The sequence below is a fragment of the Peromyscus maniculatus genome, chromosome 19, assembly GCF_049852395.1.
Source record: "Peromyscus maniculatus bairdii isolate BWxNUB_F1_BW_parent chromosome 19, HU_Pman_BW_mat_3.1, whole genome shotgun sequence".
NCBI classification, from domain to species: domain Eukaryota; kingdom Metazoa; phylum Chordata; class Mammalia; order Rodentia; family Cricetidae; genus Peromyscus; species Peromyscus maniculatus.
In genome coordinates this window covers 36,020,981-36,042,142 of record NC_134870.1, presented here as the reverse complement: position 1 = coordinate 36,042,142, position 21,162 = coordinate 36,020,981, and the positions used below count along the sequence as shown (strand labels likewise).

Genomic DNA, 21,162 nt, shown 5'->3' with positions numbered 1-21,162 from the left:
TGGTTGTCTGGACAGTGTCCCCAGTATGGTTTTGCTGTTTGTTTGATTGATTGTTTTTTCAAAGTCTTTCACATGCTGAAGAAATCTTAGATAGGGCAGGGGGAGGCATTCTGTCCTCATTTGGAAAACAAGGAAAGCAGTTTTATGTTACAGCATATTTTAAGTTAATGGAGATAAGAAGCAACATAAATGTGATTAAGGACACCATAGTATATAAACCCGATTACATTTGTTCAGCCATTAGGACGATAATAGGAAGTCTGTGTGCTCACTTGGGACAATTCATACAAAACCCTACTAACTTAATAATACATACATATTATGCTAATAGCTTCTTAAAGAAAAGCCAACATACATGCTAAACACATTGAAAAGGTCCTGGAGACATCTAGTAGCTATTACAATCTTGATTTTTTTTTCATATCTCCTAAAATGAGGTAATCTATTAATAGAGAAGGTTGCTTACTGTTAATATTGCTTACAGTGGTCTACATAACCCGGTCTTTGGTTCCAGCATTACCAGTTGTTTGGGGATCTGGTGCTGAGGTCAGTGAGTAAGCATCAAGCCCCAGGTATTCTTGGTGGGATAATTTCCTAACGTCCATATTGTGTAATTGTGCAAACACCACGGCGACCTCTGGGATATTTGGTTTGGCTTTTCCATAGCACTACCACTGCAGAGGGATTGATTAATGCTAATTTTTAACACGGATCCATCCAGTGCCTGCTTTCTGCCAGGCACAGTGCTGGGTGCCCTAGAAGCAGTCAAACACAATTTCCACTCCTCAGGCATTCCCAGACCAAGGGAAGAAGTCTCAAGAAGCAAGGCCGTAGAGATACTGTGAGTCCTGGCATGATGTGAAGAGGAAGGGTTCTGGGAGAGATGCCGGAAGTGTGGGGTTGGGGACAGAATCTACTTTTAGGTCCTGATGGGGAATTTGGACTCTGCCCGAGGGTAGCCACTGGGAAGTGGTGGTGGTTTTTCTTTTAGTGAGAGGGGCATGTACTAAGAATTGCATCTCGGAGTGTTCACTTGGCTTTGGGGAGCAGTTGTCAGAGAAGGCTGGAAACAGGGAGTCAGTTCAAAAGCCTGTCACCTTGATCCAGGTGAGCAGTGGTCTCTGAGCTAGCATGGTGATGGTGTGCAGAATACACTGTTCCCAGAAAGCGTTTTGAGATGAGAACAGTAGAAATGGGTAAGAATGAAAGTCATGGAGGAAGAGTTTGGAGAGAACCCCGAGCCTCTAACTTAGGAAATGATCCTGTCCACCCTGGCTTTAGGCCTTCTTTGCTCATTCAATTAAACAGGGATGATTGACAGTCAATCTGGTGCATGTGTGGGGTGGATGGGCTTGCAAGGCAAGAAAGCAAGCTGAGTTTAGGGAGTATAGAGTCTGTTCTTTGGGGAAAGCAGCTGAACGCACGGGCCTGGAGTGTGAGGGGGCTGTCAACCCTTGTCCGTGTTGGTTTTGGAGGTCAGTGTTTCATTCCTGTGTGTTGGGGAATATTCTAGAGCGTAAATAGTAAATGTCTTCCTTGGCTCTGAGAACTGTGCTGGCAAAAATGGTCTTTGAATTCCCGAGTGCTGGCCTCATGACTGCAGAAGTGGGTTTTTAAAATAGGGGTTGAGTGGCTGCCGCTTCCCTCCTAATGCAGCACTCAGCTCGCTGCTGCAGTCTCACATTATTATCCTCATCCCCTCTGTTCTTAAGAGGGAGGAGGTTAAGTTTTAGGCAAAGGGCATTTGGGGATGATTCCTCTGGAAGAAATCTAAATGCAAAACTACGTACTTACCCAACATAACATAACTTTCAGGGAGAGAGAGAGATATGGGGAAAAAAACTATCTCTTGAATCTTCTAATAGATCAGTCAACTTGACTTTTCTTTTTCTTTTAATGATTAGCTTGTTGAAAATTAGCACAGGCTGTAGCTATCAAGACTTGCGAGAGAAAGTGAGTTTGTTTCTGATGGCTGAGATCAGGGGCAGTAAAGTCAGACCTGTTTAAAACAATAGCTTTCAACCTTTTTTCTTCATTTATTTTAAACATTTATTTTATTTTTAATTATGTGTATTTGTGTTTGGGGGAGTGGTATGTGAGGACAGGAGCCCTTGGAGGCCAGAGGCATTGACTGGGTCTCCCTGGAGCTGGAGTTACAGGCAGTTGTCAGCCCCCTGATGAGGAACTGAACTTGGGTTCTCTGGGAAAGCAGTCCACACTCCTGATCACTGACCCATCTCTCCAGCCCCTCAAACTTTCTTCTTTTAAAATCTAGACCCATGCTGACCACACACTAAATTCATTTCAAGATCCATCCATGGCCTGTGACCTATGGGTCGAAAACATTCATGAAAACCACTCTAGAGGACAGAGTAGTTGGGGGTGATCTGTATCTCTTCCTTAAAGGAAAATGCTGTTTTAAGTGTATTTTAAAGAGTGCCATGTGATTGAAATTTAATTAATTTCCTTCCAGCAAATTTGCAGCCTTCACACAAATCTCACACAGCCTCTTGCATGTGTTTTGGGGCAAGTTAAACAAGGCTTTCGAAAGTCCAATGACTTGTCCCCTCTGCAACATCATCTTTACTCATCTGTCTCCCTCTTCCTCCAGTTTGAGTGGGTAATCAAATACTTACTACGGTGATCTAATTTGCATTACCCCTGTCAAATGTGCCACTCTGCGAATAGCTAAATTAACTTAGCCTTCCTGGAATATACCCAAATGCTGAGAACCATTTAGGACCTTTCAAACTGATCTGGTCTATTAGCTCGGTCTTGAGATAAGCAGAATAAATAAGCCCGTGCAATCAAAGGGAAGCTAATTGTCGTACACCTCTCCAGCTTCATGTCATCGAAGCTTGGCTGTCTCAAGCATGCCCTAATGGGGTTCATGATTTTGTTTGTTCTGTGTCTGATAATCCTTAGTTCAGTTTACGTTTGCGCCGTTCATATTCACTTTCCAAAATTTGTTGACATGTCTATTCATTTTTCAAGAATAATAATTCACTAGCTTTTCCTTTCAAGGACAAATCTTTGCATACCTATTGTATCAAATCAAACTACACAGGAGTCAGGGAACAAGACAGTGCAGTTCCCTTACCCATAAGTCCATAAGTTTTCACCCCCTCCTTAGTGAGAATTGACGACTTAGTTGTTATTAGCTGTTTTTTTTTTTTTCCAATACCCATGCAGGCTCACACAAAATACAGACTTATTTATGTGGTGAACGTTTTTTTTTTTTTTTTTTAATGAAAATTAAACCTGTATATTCTAAGCTTAAATTAAAAAGCAAAAAGCAAAACTAACAGTGTGCCATGGCTTTCTCTCCAAAGTTTCTGGTCGATGTTACTCTTTTTCAGTTACAAAATGTAAATATAAGAATGTATTCATTTAGTCTATTATAGGTGGACTTTAGTGAATTTAATTTTTATTTATTTATTTTTTCTTTTCATTAGTTGAGTGCTATGATAAACAGTTTTGGAAATCTGTCTTAAAACAAGGAAACTGGTGGACTTAAGGTAGAGCTCCTTAGGTGTCAAAGACTAGTGATCTGTCCTAACAATTTGGGTGCAATTCAGCACAATTCCTCCCAGGCTTCACCAGCAGGCTGGGATTCATTAGGTAAATCCCTTCAGAAAGGGGCTGGAAACTGGTTCAGAACATTAATCTCAGCCATCATTTTTATATTATCCTCTCCCTACTAGTGCCCCCCCCCCGCCCCCGCTCCGACCCTTGTCTGTTAAATGCTCTCAGTCTGTCTTAATATGTGTTAATAATTCACACACACACATACAGGCTCATATATGTGTGCTTCCTTGCCAAGTAGGCTAGACTGAGCACCCAGTAAGCTTCCAGGTTTCACTTGCATCTGCTTGGCTTGGCCACCACTGGGAATTCAAGCGCTAGCCACTACACCTGGCTCTTTACGAGTGAGTTCAGGGCAACGCCATCCTCTGTGCCTTCCCTCCGTCTCTCTCTTACCACTTTGAAAAGCAGCCGGTTGAACGGCCCTCTACTCCATGGCGGCAGAGAACCCTCTCGACACACTTCACAGGTCTCAGGCATGGGTTTCTGCAATGTTGTTTTAGTTCATCTGGACCCTCTGCAGGGTTAGCCTCCACCTTCTTTGCCCTCATTTTGCTATTGTCAACACTTAGGAAGGATGGAGTTGGTTATGCCACCGGTCAAAGTTGGCTGCCGAGGTCACCCTGCTCCATTCGCCCACCAAGGGCACTCGGGAGCAGTTGTGATCGTCATAGCTATTTGGGGATAGACATAATGAAATACAACAAATGTTCTAGATCCTCACTTTCCATCATGCAGTGATGTTCACTCAATAATTAGTCCAACAGATCAGCTGCTAGGAAAGGAATATGCTGAGGAGCAAAGGCGACATCATGTGGTCCTCAAGAATTTGCTTTTGGATTAAGGAGAGCCTGTACTCTACAAAGATGATCCTCGAGATAAATGGAGCGTCTGTGTTATTGCTTGGTATTAAGTAGAAGGCAGAGTGTAGAAACACATACTGTGATTGAGGAGCAGTTCAAACAGGTACTGACTCTGTGATTCGGCTCCTTTTCCTCTTCCTCCCGTCCTTTATAGACAGGGTCTCATGTAGCATAGACTGGCCTTAAACTTGATGTGGAGCCAAAGACTGCCTTAAACTCCTGACCCTCCCTCCTCAGCCACCAAAGTGCTGGAATTGCAGGTGAGCCTTCTTACCACACTTGGCTTTCTGCGGGGCTAGAGGTTGAACTCAGGGTGTTGTACACACACAAGGCAAGCCCTCTACCAACTGAGCTACGGCCCCAGCCCTAAAACTTCCTGACTGTAATATTATACAAGAAGGAAAATTGTCTACTCGTCTAGTAATTGTCTAAATTGGGTATTGGCCAAGCAGCAGCACACCAGACACATTGAATTAAAGGAGCATTTAATCATAAGTGTCTTGGCTTTTGTTGTTGTTGTTGTTGGGGGCGGGGGATGGCGGTGTTGTGGCCTAGTTGGTTCTAGGCTTATGTTAGTTTCAGAAGTAGAAAAACTACACAGTTTCCCACTACTATTATAATGGGACAAGCCTGCTTCACAAGGCAAAGTAAGGATTCTCTAGCTATATAGCTACAGGAAATAGCAACTTGAGGCCAAGCCCAAGGAAAGGGAGGATGAAACATACCAGAGTCTAAACCTTGCCTAGACTATTCATTAACTTTAAGTTGCCCTAATGTTTACTTAACATTGCTTTGTGGTCACAGATGCAAAAGCTTGCCAGTCACTCTGAATATTGTCTCAAGTGGTCAGAGGGGACTTGGTCAGTGTCCTATTGCTGTGAAGAGACGCCAGGACCATGGCAAGTCTTATGGAGGAAAGCATTTAACTGGGGCTGGTTTATATATAGTTCAGAGGGTTAGTTCATTATCATCATGACAGGAAGCATGGTGGCATGCAGGCAGACACGGTGCCGGAGAAATAGCTTGAGAATTCTATATCCAGATCCACGGGTAGCAGGAAGAGAGAACCCCTGGGCCTGGCTTGAGCATTTGAAACCTCAAAGCCCATCCCCAGTGACACACTTCCCCCAGCAAGGTTATGCCTATTCCAACAAGGCCACACCTCCTAATGCTACTCTCTGTGGACCTATGGGGGCCATTTTCATTTAGACTACCACAGTCAGTATTAAGGTATGTGCCTGCTTGTTTGAACTGAATAATGTTCACTTGGTATGAACTGTCCATTGGCATGTTTCTATTCTCTTCCATTCTTGAACTTGGAGAAATGGTATTAGATATTCACATATGATTCTTTTTCTTAGATTATAATTCTTTTCTTTCCTGAGACCCCATAGTGCATGAAGGCCATCAGCATTCACATGGCTTCCCATCTTATTTTGTCTAGGTCCTAAGGCTGCATTGATGACTGGACAAAAAAAATGAATGATGGGTCATGGCGTTAGGGAAGAGAGGGCGTTCCTCATCTGTAGGTTCCTGGAGCAGAGTAAGCACTCTCAAGCTTTAGGACTTCCGGCGTGATAAGTAGATCAGATATCGTTGAAGCGCTCTGGTCCCAGAACCCACAGAGTTTCTGGAGAGTTGCTTACTTGCTCTTGGGACTTGCCCGATAACAGTGATACATGCCATGGAGCCTCCAGTTTGTTTTCTGACTTAAAGAGGTTTCTACCTTCTGTTTCTCCATGTGTTTTTGGTCTTTGTGGGCTGATTTCTTGACCAAAGCTTACTACTACATGCTGTGGTAAAGATGCAAGATACTGGGTACAGAGTGATAAAACTTCTTCCTTTAGTCATTAGGTTCAAGAGAAAAGGCTCCTTGTCTGATGGGAGATTAGCTCGTACCATGCTGTAATCATGCTTTGAAAACCTTGTCTCAGGAGCTGTCTTGTGGATGTAGCAGTTGTGATTAGATGTTTTCTGCTGACTAACTGTCCAGGACATGGTCAGACTCCCACCACAAAACAAAAATAGCTCAGACATGCATGCAGTGTATTTGACCCCAAAGCTTTGCAGACACATTGACCCAGTACTTCAATGGAGTCCCGGTTCATGATCCAGAAAACCCAGGAGGAGAGCTGAGCATCCACTCTTCAGGTGACCCTCCTGAGCTTAGAATTCTTGCTAGCACTTGGTCTAGAACTCTCTGGATCTGATTCTCGGGATCCACATGCCCTTAAGATCAGCATCGCAGATCTTTTGTGGAGCAGAGCACGCTAGCTATGGCGGCTTACACTCTAAATAAAAACTGCTTCATAGAGGGACTGCAGTCCCTAACACGACTTTTTTGTTTTTGTTTGTTTGTTTTTGTGTGAGACAAGACCTCACTGTATAGCCCTGGCTGGCCTGGAACTCACCATGTAGACCAGGCTGGCCTTGAACTCATAGAGATTCCGCCTGCCTCTAGGAGTGCTAAGATCACTAAGTGGGCTTCCTGTCAGACTTTATACACAGAGAAGGGCATAATAAAGTGTGGTCAGGGTGGCTCTAAAGCGTCAGGAAGGGAATAACCTGAAAAGTGTTGTGTGACGATTTCAACATGCTGGTAACATACAATACTTCTACAAGCCCCTTCATACTCCCATGTCCTAGAGTCGATATTGGCAGCACAGCACAGATAAAGGTATAGGTGTGTGGAGAGATAGACTGGGTACTGAGGTAATTTAGTGACTGATATGAAAGTAGCAATCAAGCGTCTTTCATTTGAGCAGTTGTGGTTTTCTTCAGAAATGTAGCTTCTTACCTGAGAAATAGAAATGTTGTATATTGCCTTGTTCTACAGGAGAGGCGTGCGTCCACCATGGAACAGAAAGAAAGTCTATCAAAGGCAAAGAAGACGAAATCTTGAATAAAAGAACCAGTTACTGTCGCATGATTGTTCTTGTGTAGAAGAAGTGGATGCCATAAAGATAGGAAAAAAATTAAAACACCGTATTAATTCCCTTCTAGAAAAAAATTGGTGTGTGTGTGTGTGTGTGTGTGTGTGTGTGAGAGAGAGAGAGAGAGAGAGAGAGAGAGAGAGAGAGAGAGAGAGATGTGTTCTGTGCAGGTGCCTATGTGCCATAGTACACATGGAAGTCAAAAGACGGCCTTGTAAAGTTGGTTTCTCCATCCATCTTTACGTTGGTTCTAGCGACCCAACTCATTGTGACAAACATTTACCCACCTTTATCTCTCAGAATCCTCATATTGACTACTCTGCCCATGAAGATTCTGGACTCTCTTGTAAAACAAACAGCAACAACAACAACAAAACCCTTTGTGCATCTTGCTAAAAATCCTAAGACATTTGCAGCGAAGTTTGGAGTGTGTGGTTTATCTGTGTAATCCTGTCATTGTAGCTGTACCTGAGTATCAGGTACTTACCATCCCGGAAGAAAGGACTCTATTTAGCCAGAGTGAAGTTGAGCAATACATAATAGCTGGGACAGAACAGAAGCGGCATCATTTATGCCAATCCCGAGCACTTTGCTGGCTAGTCTCTAAATTGCCTCTTGTTGTCTGAATAGCTACTATTAAAGCAATGAGGCGTTTTCTTTTCTAGAGAGCCCTCTGGTTGTTCCTGCAAACACTTGCGCAGAGAGCCTGGTTGCACAACTTTTTATCTTCTCCTAGGGCATCCCACTTCAGAAGGCAACTGAACACAAGAAGGGAAGTCAGTACCTGTTAAGAAACCCGCCCTGTGTCTCCCTGTAGGCACGGTGACCCATAGAGCTCTTCTGAACTTGTACATTGAAGCCCTTACCTCTATACCCGTGTGGTCTAAGGGGGTCTGAACGAGAGCATTCTTTTCTGGGAGCAGCCTTCAGCTCTCTCCACCCGTCTAAGCCGGACTGGTCCTGGGATGCTTGCCGTTGCTGCCTACAGGTGTGTGGATGACATTCAAGGGCTGGAAACAACTGGCAATGGAAAACGACCTGTAAGGGAGTTTATCGCTTAGACCTTCTTCTGTGCATCGCCTCTCCCTTGTTTTTCATTCTCCTTCTGGGTTTCTTGGCTTCCTGAAGAATGGCTGTCGGTGTGGTATATATGGCATTGCCATCTGCTCTGCTCTTCCGCAGGTTTATTTCCTTCCCTCTTTCTCTCTTCTCACCCATGGAAGTCAGGCGTAATGCAAATCAGTCCCTCCTCTTCCTCTGGCTCCAAGACAGAGGACAGTTCCAAAGTTTCAGTTACAGAAGTGCCTGGGATGCTCTCGGCCTGGAGGTGAGGGGGAAGGGGCTTGTCTTCCAGCCTTGTTCGCTCAGCGTACACCATTTTGGATTGCACCTACTGAGTCTCCTGTAGAATGTTCCAGAGGCTGTCTCTGCCAGGGCAGATGCTTCCTCCTGACCCAGTCTGCATTCAGCTTTGCACACTGTGAGGCATAAAAGACAGGTCGGGAAGGGAGCCTTGTGGGCAAGTCTGTTGTACCCCGCACTCTCCCTTCCTCAACCCAGATCTGTCTGCTTGACCTAACCTTGACCGCTTAGGAGGCTAGCGCCACAGACATGTTTGAAAAGTGTGTGTGTGCTGCCACCTGTGCCCTCTGTTCAGACTCATGTGGTTTTGCACATAGTGTGTTCTAGAATTCCACCTTGCCACAGGTCAAGGTTTGATGTGTCTTATGACTTACACCATATGTGTGTTTATCACCTTTGCTTTGGGACAGGCCCTCGCTATGAAATCATAGATGTGCTCCACCATGCCTAGCTTTGAAATATAGCTTATCTTTTCAAGTGTATGTATCTTTTTACGTCTCTGTGCATTGGCTGTCACAGGGAACAGAGTTCAAGTGTTTTGTTTTTGGTTTTAGTCCCCCACCCCACCCCACCCCCGCCCCCAGAAAGTTTCAAGAAACAGGTCACAGGATGCAGTGAAAGGAAACTAAATGAGTGTGAAAATTCGCTTAACATCTGGAATTTATCTAGGAAAAGGCACATGTTCAGCCAAATTTTTAGGCTCCACTTGTAGGTATGAATACCTTAGAACTCCCTAGTTGCCATGGTGATGAGCATGTGTAACACCAGCTGGAAATAGGCTCGATGTGGCTAGCCATCAGCTTGCTTCTGCACCAGGTGTGTGAAATGCGGCACAAGGAAACTTGGGGGCTGTTTCTCCTGGAAATGATGTGATCGGTTTTTTTTTTTTTTTTTTTTTTTTTTTTGATGAACATAAAATTGTGTGAATGCGGCACAAGGAAACTTGGGGGCTGTTTCTCCTGGAAATGATGTGATCATTTTTTTTTTTTGGTGAACATAAAATTGCCCCCCCCCAAATGTAATTCCTAGAATAAGATAGGTTCATTAGCTTTAAAAATATTGGGTCTATGGGTAACCTTTGGATGATCTGAGGCTCCTTTACGATGGTTGTTGAGAAACCAAAGTTGGTAGTGAGAGATCCAGTTTTCTCTGTCTCAGGAGGGGGAAATATGTCAAGACCCCAAAGAGTCTAGATATTGGATGTCCAGACATTCACATTTAAGGTGTAGGTGTTTGTTTGTTTCTACGCTAGCCTGTTGGCCTGGGGGAAGGGATGCTATTGCTTCTGGGATCCATCACTTGGAATCCAGGCCCCGCTCTGTTGCTGCCGTTCCCTGAGTAGTCAGTCAGTCCTGGCCCTGCAGGTATGTATGCCACCGCCACAGTTCTTGGCTGCTGCACACTGGGAAATGAAGTGTGACTTCTGTGCTCTGGTTGCTGGTAGGAGTCACAGTTGCCAGGACTGAGTGAATGGCCTCTGGTCGTCTTCTTCACACACCAAGAAGTGCCCTCTGATCTGGTTGCTGACTTACCTTCTGTCCCGGTGCATGTTGGTATAAAATAGGAGAACCATCAGACCGGAATGGATTCTGAGAGGCTGTATTCTAAACCCAGGCAGGACCGCACCCACATTAGCTCAGGGAAAGGAGATTCACCCCTGTCTAGAAAGGTTTTCCAGGAGAGTAATTCCATAGCTCTACCTACCCTCTGAGACGTAGCAAGCTTCACTGTCCAGAAAGGCCTTTACATGAGCTTGAAGCCTTCACGCTGAAGTATAAACACATTATCAGAGGCTGGCTAAGCTGCTAGTGCTTGGAGTCCATCCTGAGCTTGCCAGCTAGGACTAGTTCCCCCCCTCCCCCCTCCCTCCCCTTGAAGCGGAATAATCTCTTTCAGCCTTGCTATGCTTTTCTGGGAGCCCAGAACGAAACTTGATGTCGTGTGTGTGTGCTCTCTCTGCATTGAGGTGGATGAGCAGACTCGCCAACAGGCTTCAGGTTCCTAATCCCATTCATCTCTCTTGGAATGAGCTTTGCATTTAAACCACAATTTCACTAATAGTGCCTCATAATTAGCGTCTCAGAACTTTGTCTCACGGCAACTCCTTGGGCCCCAAGAGGCTCCTCCTGAGTGTCAGACCAAAGTTCTCGGAAGTTCTCTCAAGCGGCTGTGTTGAGTCCTGTATCTAGGAATTGACTGTGACTTTCTTCAGAGTGAGGCTCGGTTGGGACCGTTTGAGTCGCCTTTTTTAAGTTGTATCTGCAGCATTTCTCTTCACTGCTACACTTACTTTCATTTGCTATCTTTATCTAGGTTGGGGATATCCTATTTCTAAACAGTCTAGAATGGTCTAGAATGTGTGAATTTTTTCCTGCTCTCAGTAAACAAACTAAGGCAGCTTTATGGACCCTTTGCATTTGCTTTCTAGTGCTGTGTGTCTACGAGGAGGGAAGAGTGGGCAGGACAGACGTGGTGAGAAAATCAAGGACGAGACAGCAGCCCCTCTTTGACTATGGCATGTTTTATCTAATGGTCAGGCTGGGGGTTGTGAGCTTCAGAAAATGCACAGCCCTCCCCCTCAACCTGTCCATTTTTTTCCCTAGGGGGTCTGTATAACTGCAGGAGAATTTTAGATCTCAGATGAGCCTATGTGAGTGGAGAAAAGCATTTCTAAAACTGTGTGAGGGACGAGCATCTTGTACGAGGCTCTGTCACCGTGGCGGGCATGCGTCTGGGAGGCGCTTGCTTGTGCTTGCTGACTGCTGCTGCTCTTGGCTAGAATGCAGGGCTGCACCTTACTCAGGGAAAGTTAGGAACAACTGATGCATATATGTGCTCAAATGAGTGTCTCGTCCCCAAGCCTTCCACAGTGGGCTCCTACTGTACTGTTCCTTCTCAGGGTGTTGGGCAGTGCCCTCACAGCAGAAGGGTAGAGATTTAGCAGACCTCTGTGTCTTTTGCTGCCTTGCCTGTAGTCAGTGAGTTCTGCTGCTGTGCCTACTCTACCTTATTAACTTCAGAGTTAGCCCAGGAACTAAGAGGAAGGCGAGGAGGCAGGGAGGGATGGGGAGAAAATTATTTTGTAAGAGTGTCCACCGGCAAGGCTGTAAATGGTAAAGTGTAAGTAGAGGGGAAAGGGGAGGCTCCGTGCTGTGAGCTAAAATAATGCTGAGCTGTTGCATGCCTGTCCAAATTGCTATTGTGTTGTGGTTTCTGACACAAAGTGGGAGGACAGGCTGGCTTCAAGGGAGAAGCACTCCTTACAGGAAAGGGGCTGGAATGCCGTCTAGCCAGACGCAAACCGCAGGCTTCTGTGGCTTCACTTGCACTGGGTTGCAGTTCTGAGAGCTCTGTCGTTTGGCGAGGGATCGGGAAGCACATAGACCCTGGGCTGACTAGTGCTGGCAGATGGTGGAGAGCAGGGGGGGGGGGGGGGCGGGACCTGCTTTGGTGGGTGCATGGCTCACTTTTAGAACAGATGAATTCCAGGTAGAAGAGCACTTAGAGTTAGGCTACAGAGTTCAGACCACCTTTACCTGCATCACATCCTCCCCTCTCCCCTCTTCAGGCATCATCGAAGCAAGACCATGGAGCTTGCTAGAGGAATTTTATCTCCCTGGGTACACTGGGTAGAGGGCAGTGATTACATAGAGGCTTATTTATATTCTCCAGAATGCTTTATACATAGGGACATGTTGACAAGGGGGAGAGGGGAACATGAAAAAGCTACCTGAACACCACACAGAGGTAGCCTGGGAATGCTGCTTACAGTTTGGTACCTTTTATCCCAGACTCATTAGTAGATATTTTGGGCAAAAAATGTTCTATATGAAACATGCTATTTCACACAAGCTATATTAATTATATTTGTTCATAGAAAAAGAAACCTGTCAGCTATGTGTAGCTGATACGATCTGTCGGTAGTGTGGGTAAGGAGAATGTATATTCTTTCCTTTGGATTTTTTTTTAAGAATTTAATTTTTTTAAGTTATTTATTTTTATTTTATGTGTGTTTTGCCTGCATGTCCATGTGAGAGTTACAGACAGTTGTTAGCTGCCATGTGGGTGCTGGGAATTGAACCCAGGTCCTCTGGAAGAGTAGTCAGTGCTCTTAGCCACTGAGCCATCTCTCCAGCCCCTCTTTCCTTTGGATTTTAATTTTTTTCTTAATTTATTCATTAAAGAAATATTGTCCATCTTGTCCACTGGCTGTTTCCCAGGCCCACAGTATTTCTGCTGCCACAGAACCCTCATGGTAAAATCATTCACCCAAAACAAAACACGAGACCAAATTCGTAATGTCAGAAGTGCTGTGGGAAAAAAAAAAAAAAGGCTAGAAAATGTGTGTGAGAGAAGGAAAACTTGTCCCTAGTGGTCAGTAGTGGATAAGTGGAGATAATCAAGAGAATCAAAAGACTGTGTCATTGCTATAGGAAATAATAATCTCCAAGTTACAGGCTGTGTGTTCTTTTTTTTTTTTTTTTTTTTTTTGGTTTTTCGAGACAGGGTTTCTCTGTGTAGCTTTGCGCCTTTCCTGGAGCTCACTTGGTAGCCCAGGCTGGCCTCGAACTCACAGCGATCCGCCTGGCTCTGCCTCCCGAGTGCTGGGATTAAAGGCGTGCGCCACCAACGCCCGGCTCAGGCTGTGTGTTCTTAATAGTGCATGAGTGTGCGCATGTATGTGTGTGTGTGTGTGTGTGTGTGTGTGTGTGTGTGTGTGTGCAAGTCCATGTGTCTGTCTGTGTCTATATGACAACCTTGTGCCCATGCCGCTCGCACAGTTATTCAGTTCATCCCTCTTGTCTTTATTTACTATCATAAACAGAGTCCGTGTCCTAGATTACAGTAAATTCTTCATTTTCTCTTTTTGCGATTGAGACACTGTGTGTGGTAGCTCATTTTGAGGTTACTCTGTATGCTTTGAGCATCCTCCCGGAGGACAAGGGGGGCAGGAAGTGGGGTGTGGACTGGGAGTGGTAGAGCAGTTCCTCTTCCCAGGCTCTTCAAGGATTATTATGCTTTGCTGTGCCTTCCTGCTTACCTGCTGGCCCAGTCAGGGCAGGGAGCTGCTGATGGAATTCCATGTGTTGAAAGGCGAAGTATAGATTACTGTGACTAGTGTGATCCAGGTCCCTGTGTGGAGAAGAATCACTTTGATTGCTTAATCTGGGATTGTGTAAACTAAGAGACAGCAGAGTGTCCCACCACTGCCTTCCAAGTCCAGTTTTATCTTGACATCTTTTAGGGGGAGAAAAAAAGGAAATCACATGACCGTGGTGACCACAGTGGTCACAGCCGTGCTGCTAATTCTTTGGCAGCTGGCTTTGTGGTCAAGAATTTTACCTGCAGCGTTTTGTTCAGTCCTCAGACCTCTGCATGCATGAGCATTGTTCCCATTTTACAGATGAGTAGAGCGAGGCTTCCAAAGGTAAATAGATTCCGCATGGATAGATTTTGTATGACTTCATCCATTATTCTGCTTTTTCTCATTATTTGCCCATACTCTGCTCTTCCCAATCTTCTTCCTGTTCCAAGATCAAGGCATCTAGGCTGGCTGATCCTGACGAGGCTAGGGTCATTTGAAAGGAGAGAAGATTTGGACCCTAAACTTTTCCCCTCTTCCATCTACTCACTGACTCTCAAGCTGTCAGCAAGGCCCCTTCATGAGTCAGCTAGGAGTTCAAGTCTGTCTGTCTCTCCCCTAGCCAACAGCTTTGGATTAGCTGTACCAGGGAGCTGGGAAGTGGCCCATCAGTCAACGTGCCTGGGGGAGGTCAAGCCAGCCAGGGCTTGCCTGTGCCTTGACTGGAATAGGAGCATGTCTTGGCAGCAAGCCCTTGACAGGTATTTTATTTAAGTGAAATAATGCCCATTAAGAGATCTTTAAGAAGCTGGGAATACATTTAGCAATAATTGTCCCGAATCCTTGAAGAGTCAACATTACAGCTGTGCACGCACTTTAATTGAAAGTCTGGAAGCATATACCTTGAGCTGCATGGGAAGCACACACATACCTTGAGCTCATATGAAGCCCCGTGTGTGTGGTTGCGTGAGTGTGTGCAGATGTGCAAACACATGCTCTCCAGACCTTCGCCTGCTTTCCCCAAGAAAAGACATTGTTCCTCCTCCCACAAAAACCAGAGTCCTTCAGAGTGCTTCAACCATCACTGTAAAATTACATTGGCCTGTTCTGATCTGTGGAGTTTATTGACTGTTGCACCATTAAAAGTACTTGCTTTTCTCCAGAATGGGGAATTCAATACCTGCTAAATTGGATCGATATAAAAATTTATGAACAGTGCAGTCCTTGTCGACGAACTCTGTTACTCATGTTTGTGCGATTCTCTGCGGGGGGTTTCTGCCCCAGGGATCACATCCGTATTTAGTGTGTGCTGAAATATTCATGTTCCCTGATTAGCTGAGCTTAATTGTTGTATCTTCATCCCTCCAAGATGTGTCATTAGGGCGCAGCCACCTTGAAATGTAAGCAGGGACAGCCAGTCTGTTGCGGTATCTTTAGTTTGTCTGAATGTGTTTCCAGAACTCTTTGTATGCCACTTAATGTAGTGTTGCCATGAAAATTAGACAAGTCCAAATTTATGTAGTGGAAAATACTGTTACTAATATTTAATAGTTAGAATATTACATATATATACTATTGTTCAGCCTTTAGTATTTCAATATCTAACGGTCAAAGTAGTCATTACTCACAGGTAGTATTTAAGAAGCACAACTGTTTGTAAGGAAATGTTACAAAGGATCTGGGGACACTGGTGTGCCTGCCTTCCCAGGTGGTACCCGGACCTTGGACTGGTGACTTGGTGGCATTAGCTTTATAATACAGCCTTACCTAATGGGATCCGGTGCATCCATGTCGAAGGGGCTTTCCGAGAACTGAATTTCAACTGAGGCTCTAAAAGTAACGCAGCGGCCGTTGACCTGTCAAGGGAATTGGCAGGGAAATTGAAAAGAGACGAAGCGACTGCTTTCTGAGTTGACCGAGGGCGGCAGAAAGTGATTTGCATGCAGTGTGCAATCTTGTAGATGATGCTTAATGAGTTTTAAGTTTCAAGACTGAACAGCCTTTCTCAAAACACGACACAGCAGGTGCCCCTAGCTGGAATCCTAGCAGCAAATAGGAAGCCACCACCGGATGGGCCTGATTGTATCCATCTGGCAGGGAGCACTGCCCTTGTGCCAGGGAGTTTGTTCTTTGTGCGTCTGAATTGGAGCTCCTGCAATGAGAAGTATCTAGGAGGGGCGGCTGAAGGAAGCTGCTCTCCTGTGCACTTGTCCCTCCTCCCTGCAAGGACGGCTGGGACACATGCGGCCCTTCACTACCCACGGAGCTGGGACACATAAGGTGTTTGTGAGGCCAGGTTGAAGCCTGGAGGAGTCTTAGAGACATGGTACCATCCTCAAAGATCACCTTTACCTCCCTGCTCGTGCCTGGGGGTCCCACAGAGATCTTGACTCTACATCCCCAGTACAGATAGCGCTCCTCTACCCAACTGCATATGTGTACATGGGCATTCATGTTTAGGTGTCCTAAAGGCAAGAAAGCAATGCCACACCAAGTCTGGAGCTTCCGTGAGGCACACAGTGGGGTAGACTTGGAGCTAGGGTTCCTTAGCTATCTGACCCTGGGCTGCTTTCCTACCCAACTTCCACACTTCGATTTCCTCAGTGTCCAATGAAGGGATAATGTCTGCCTCTCAGCATTACCTTGTGGGGATTAAATGAGATGCTCTATGCAGTGTGTTTGATGGAATATGACGAAGTGTGGAAATAGAGAATCCTGCCAACCGTGCGTGTTCGGCCAAGTTTGGTTGCACTTGTCTCTTACCCTTGAATAGAGAGGTGACTGTATGAAAGAAAGAGTTGGCATTACCCATTGCCTTCCATAAAATGTAAGAGCAAATGTGTGTCATTATATGGAGGACTAGGGGCAGGATGAGGACAAAATAGAAGTGCCCTTATCCCACAGTGGGACAGAGGCAGAGTCACCCTGGCAGTAAGTGACATGGCTTACAGAAGCACCTCCTGACCCAAACAGGCACAGGAGGAAGGACAGGACCCTCACAGTGCGCCCTGGATGAGCTCACCCCCACAGGGCAGGAAGACCAGCCCAGCCTGTGGTAGTATGATACCCACACTGAAAAGAAACACTTGACGTGACAGAGTCCTCCATCCGTCCCAGCCATGCTGCTGGAGCCTTGGGCCCTTTGATGACTGGGCTGTTCCCAGGCCCAAGTCCCAGAAAGATGAGCCAAGTGGCAGTGGTAGAGTTCACCAGCCCAGACACAAGGCTGGATGATGATGATCACAATGTGATGTATCAGAGAATGCTAGCTTAGCTGAGCAGAGCAGGCTTGTGTTTGCCACTTTATTGTGAATTGTAGCAGAATGGAGGTCAGTGCTCCCAGAGGTCACCCATCCCATTGTAGGACCTGATGGATTCCAAGGGCATCCTAAAGAGTATGACACTCTTCGTCTCCTGCTGATAATGTAAGGGGCTGCTGATTCACCCAGCATGGAAAAACCTCCAGGAGAATCTGTGTGCTCAGTCCTCACTTGGACCCTCGAGCTGCACACCTTAGCTGTCAGAGGTTAAGCTGGTTTGTCTCTAAGACTAGTTCCACAGTGCAGTTTTACTCAAGGAACATACAGTCCAAAAATAACAACTGCCTGGCTTGACAATTGCCTTGTTGCCAAATGTCCAGGTGGTATAGCTGCATTTGGATGCACACAGCACAGAGAGAAGCTAGCTTACCAAGGACCTAGAGAATCCGGGACCTTTGTCCAGAGAAACATGAGAATGTAAGCATCTGTCACCTGTATGCACTAGAGCCAAACGTATATAGACAGTGACAAGGTTCCATGTCAGCTTTGCATGAGCTCCCTGTGAAAATTTCACAGATGGCCCTGCAGGTAAAAACACTTGACACACAAACCTGAAAACCCAAGTTCAATCCCCAGAACCCACAGTAGAAAGAGAAGACCAAATCCTCAGTGGATTCCTCTGGCCTTTGCACCCGTGTGTGCCATGGCATGCACTCACCCTAACTCACACAGGCCCAAATAACAAAACGATGATGATGATGATGATGATGATGGTAAGATACTAATAATAAATAAAAATGTTTTAAAATTCATAGAGCTCTAAAAGGCTTGACATTCAAAGCCTTGGGACTTGGCAGAATCTGGCACTATACTGTCTGTGCCGGCATCCACCGTATTGAAGCTTCTCTGTGTGGCCTATGAAGGACTCAATCTGCAAGCCCCTCTGTCCCTGCTAACTTTAAACTAGGCTGGCAAAGAGGCATGCGCATGTGTTGAGAGCTTCCAATGACTATGGGGGGGGGGCGGGTAGGGCGGGGGACCGCCTGTTGGAAATCCTGCCTTTTGTGCCTCTGTTGAGAAATGGTCAACAATGGACACATTTTATTCTGTCTTCTTTCTATCAAAAGGGCCAGAGGACTGGGACAGGAAAAAAAAAAAAAAAACAACCTGTTTCAGTTACTATGTTCTTGCTGGGCTCTTTATTGCTTCCTTAATACAAAAATAACCCCCTTTCAAAAATATTCATTGAATTAAAAGGACTGAAAACAATTTAGAGCCACCCAGGGCCCACTGAGTGTTCACTAGAATGCCCTTTCCAGTTTATTCTTCTAGTTGCATTTCATTTCTCTTATCATCATGCATGTAAAATTCTTTTAAGTAAAGTTTTTATCCATGAAAAAAACTCATGAAAATTACTGTCATGTACAGTCTTATATGGAATAGCAGGATGCTGAGCCATGCTTTGAGGTGCCAGGTGCTCTGTGGGGCCTTAAGAAAGTGACACAGTCTTGCAGATGTCCCAGCCGGGCACTATGGGCTCTCAGACATCTTGTCCTCATGGCATACCAGCATGTGAAGTACCATGGGGTCACAGAGTTAACATCCGTCACAAATGTTTGTTAATTCGGAGGCACACAGATGGATCTCAGCATGTAGAACACATTCTTAGGTACCTGCCTTTTCCTGATTGTCTGTAGAGGCCACCATTATTCAGAAGATTCTTTGGGACCTGTCTGTCCCATTCATTGAGAGACATCTTTCATCTGGAGAAGCACAGAGCTATCCTGTGAAAATGCTGTGGTCCAGAGAGCCAAGGGGCGGGAAAATATTTTATCGACCAGCCCGGCAGTCCCACCGACAGTGTGACTCTATTACGGACCCTTCTGGTGTGGCGATGGTGGAAGTAGCTCCTCTGGCTGTCTCCCCATGTGACATAGTTCAGGATTGGGGGGAGAGGGTCTGCAATATTGTATGCCAGCTCTGCCCTTTCTTCCTCCCAACCCTTGCAGACAACCCCAGATGTAAAAGAGTGAGCTAGGTAGAAGGTGACCAGACTCTCAGTTGGGACCCTCGTGTCGACACCCATGTCTCTTAAAGCACATGTCAGGTCCTAGTGTGTCTGAAAATCCTCCTCAGGGGTTAGGGTGGTGTGTGTTCTCCCAGGACCACCCGATCAGGTGACATGCCAGTGCTGGTGCCGCGGGAGTAAGGCGACAGCCCCAGCGGTGGAAGGGACTGAACCTTTCTCTTCACCAAACTCAACAAAACAAATCTCCAAAAGGTTGTTTAGCGGGAGCCTGGTGGTATTTGTGCTGAGAAACCATCACATAAACCTTGTATCTGAATAGCAGAGTGACCTTTTCTGAGGGGCCCTAGCCCTACCCCAGACGCAAATACCACCAGATTGCTTGGCATTTCCTTTTTAAATTTCAGGCGTTCCTGGTTTCAAATCAGCGATTGATCTGTTGGTTTGTAGCCTGTGTGCAATTAAGTTAGTCACACTGCTGTTGGAGTCTGAGGAACACAAGTGCTTTGAAGCCGCTGCCCACCCCGGACACGTCCCAGCAGGGTGCAGAAAGAGTGGTCTTCTAAAACTAAAGTGCTAGCGATCTTGAGTTTTGAATTGTGCACTGCCGCGCCAGGCCGTCCTTAAAGAACACGCCTGTTTGGGTCTCAACTCACATTAAGTCCTAGGGGAAGCGGCAGAGCGCCTGTGAGAGGCAGCATCTGTTATGATTCCATTTCTAGGTGCAGCACCCTGCAGGGCACAGGGGTGAGCAGCTTGGGCTACCCAGGCTGCAAAGGGAAGGCTGGTATCTGCAGTACCTGGGCAGGCAAGGGCTCCCTGAGGTGGGTGCTGAGATGGGTAGGTCAATGTGTTTTGTAGTTCTCCCATCTCTGGCCTGGAGAGCTGCAGAAACCCCTCCTGGGGCAGTAGCTTGTGCCGCCAAATTCTGTATTGAGAATGCCAAGTCTTTCAGATCCTGATCACAGTGCTTAGCTCTCCCCTCTTTAAATCCACTGAAGAAGAAGTACTTTCTTTCCAGCTCCTGTTAACCTGAGCAAGATGTCTGGGGAATGGTGTCTGGGTGGATGGAGGTTTGCTCTTTGGAGCACAGTGCAACGTCAGAATTCTGATTGTGTTTCTCAGTGAGAGTCTATTTTATGTTTATAAGAAGCATCTACCCAGCTAACTGAGGCTATCTGGTGGGTGATGAGGAAGGAGTTTATAGCAAGAAAATCAACAGGTCAGCTGGAAGAAGAGCCAGCTCTTTAAACCAGCTCTCCCTTTCTTTGTGCTGAGGGATGGACCGTCAAACTGCCTACATGTTGAGCAAACACTGCACCCCTGAGTTATATCCAGCCCCCCCTCTTCCCTATCTTTGTGTCTATTGTGCCTGAAGCTTTTTTCTTTTCCCTTCCTTCCTTCCATCCTTCTTTCCTTCCATCCTTCTTTCCTTCCTTCCTTCCTTCCTTCCTTCCTTCCTTCCTTCCTTCCTTCCTTCCTTCCTTCCTTCCTTCCTTCCTTCCTCTTCTTCTTCTTCTTCTTCTTCTTCTTCTTCTTCTTCTTCTTCTTCTTCTTCTTCTTCTTCTTCTTCTCTCTCTCTCTCTCTCTCTCTCTCTCTCTCTCTCTCTCTCTCTCTCTCCCCCCCCTCTCTCCCTCTCTCTCTCCCTCTCTTTCTCTCTCTCTCTCAATTTGTGGGCTTTATTTTGTGTTGTTTTAGACAGAATTTCCTTACATAGTCCAGGCTGGCTTCAAACTTAAGATCCTCCTGCCTCAGCCTCCTGCTCGGGCTGCAGCCCTTGTGCTGTATGTTGAGTTAAGCAACCCTATTTGAGCTGTCGCTATCCCACTGAACTCAGGAAAAGCCCTTAGAATAAAGAGCTATGCTCTCTACCCTGAATTTACCGTCCAACTTTGGTTCTACCACACATAGGAATGGCCTTTCCCGCTCTATCTAGAGTGACTGTATAACCAGCTCACATAAGACCCTGACTTAGGTGCGTTGTTCCTGACGTTAATCACTCCCATTCTCAGAAGTGTGTCCCCTCCCGGTGATAGATTTTTTCTTTCT

At 45.9% G+C, this 21,162-nt stretch overlaps 1 protein-coding gene across 7 annotated transcripts in view; it reads left to right on the top strand.

Annotated features, from left to right (window-relative positions):
• Mcc (MCC regulator of Wnt signaling pathway) overlaps positions 1 to 21,162 on the top strand; it is a 326,031-nt gene that overhangs the window by 197,700 nt on the left and 107,169 nt on the right. The window contains exon 1 of one of the 7 annotated variants that reach the window (XM_076555206.1): positions 724 to 841. The exons of 5 other annotated variants lie outside the window; for them this stretch is intronic. The gene's annotated coding sequence lies outside the window, so the exon portion shown is untranslated. Of the gene's footprint in view, positions 1 to 723; positions 842 to 1,153; positions 1,476 to 21,162 lie in introns of those variants that run through there. One more of the 7 variants, XM_076555204.1, reaches the window with a different exon arrangement.